Source organism: Buteo buteo, chromosome 10, assembly GCF_964188355.1.
Source record: "Buteo buteo chromosome 10, bButBut1.hap1.1, whole genome shotgun sequence".
Classification (NCBI taxonomy): Eukaryota; Metazoa; Chordata; class Aves; order Accipitriformes; family Accipitridae; genus Buteo; species Buteo buteo.
This window is the reverse complement of record NC_134180.1, coordinates 26,890,034-26,891,837: the sequence shown is the minus strand read 5'-3', so window position 1 is coordinate 26,891,837 and position 1,804 is coordinate 26,890,034.

Sequence of the window (1,804 nt, the reverse complement as noted above, 5' to 3'; positions counted from 1 at the left end):
GCCGCCGCCGCCGCCGCCGCTGCTGCTGCTCCACGGGGCAGGGGGCGCCCGTCTCCCCGCCGCCCGCGTGCGCTCCCTCGTGGCGCCTCAGGGGAAGCGGCGGGAGAGCCCTGAGGGAAATGGCGGTCCGGGGGGGCAGAGACGGCCCTTCCCTCACCGCCCGCCCGGGGCAGGGCACCGACCGGGCCGTGAGCGGCCGAAGAGAGTGTAAAGCTGCATGGCCCGAGATAGGTGAACTCCTGTCCCGCATCCGGAGCGGGAAGGCGGGCGGGAGCGGGCTGTCCAGGGCGGGTTTCCCGCGGGCACCTCCTCGCAGGTGCCCCAGAGCCGCCGGGGAAGTGAGGAGCAGGGCGCGGGCGACGGCATCGGTGGGCACGGCCTGGAAAAGGCAGCGGGAAGGCAGCGCGCCCTGCCGCGGGGCTGTCGGGCCTCAGTCCTGAGGGGGAGGTGATCCGCCAAAGCGCAGCGTTAGTCATTGTACCGAGGCAGGCGACTGAGGTGGCACGGCGCAGAGGTGCCACCAATACGGCGTGCGGGTGAGAGGCTGCTGCGAGGCGAGAGGTCTGCTCGCAAAGTAAGGCGTAGCAACTTGTCTGAACGTTTTAGAATGTCTCCCTGTTTTCAAGTTCCGGTGGATTTTTTGTCAGAACTTGAATTACGATTTTTCTGATCTCTTCATGCTCAGATACTTCTTGATATGGAGCTGCACACACATATACGTAGCACCTCCCAAGCAACATAAAAATTGGCGCTCGGTTGGGGTAAACTGGGCTAACTAGTCACCTTCTATGGGCTGTCTTTCTGGAAGGAACAAAGTGTCAAAATCCTTAACAATCATCTCATACCTAAGTTGACACCTTATCAGGAGAAGAATGGGGTTTTCCACGTTTCTTAAGGTATTCCACAAAGTCACAGAATTTGCATTTCTGAGGTTCCCCTTCACAACCAGGACAAACAGATTTACTCCATTCGGAAATGAAAAAGTTCCCTTTAATCAGCACCTCATCATCACTAAATGTGATTATTCAGTTAGAAATACATATTTGAAATGTCCTTGCAGCCTATTTTTGCTGCTTTTAAAAATCTTGACAAAACCGGTTTGCCTTAATATCAACATCACTGTACAGAGCTTTAAGAAAGAAAAAGCTTGGACAACTCCAATTGATTTTGTATGCTAAGTAACCTTGTGATCTTAACGTGCAGTATCTCAGACCACTGCAGATCTGAAAACCTCACAAATCAGATTTTTACAGGGACCTGGCATGACATTACGTGTCAAATGATTTCTTGTTCTAAAATGTCTAGTAATACAGATAAATATATTTAAAATAACTGTATGAGCAAGTAAGAAAACACTTTCTGCAGCAAGTCTTAATTGCTTTTTTTAAATGTTGATGCTAGAAACAGGTCTAGGGTATGAATAACAATCACAAAGAGATGGGTTAGCAGGCAGAATGCAGATATTATCAAATGCGATAGATACATCTACTACTTGGATATCATTACTGTATGTATTGTGTTATATGTAATCATTACATATATTCATATAAAATGAAAGGGTGAGACCTGACTGAAGAGAACCAGTTTCGTAGAACTAGAACACCTCTACTTGGATGTAGAAATACTCTGACAAAGCCAGAAAAAAAATAGCAAAATTAAGAAATGAGTCCCAGCTATTATTTTTGAATCTAAATAAGACGCGCGAAGAACGTAACACTTTATTCCTTTTTTCTGTTATGTTTTTTGTGAAGTCTCGTGGTCTCAAACGCGGTTCCCCTGCTGGCAGAGAGGACCTCTCCAAGTG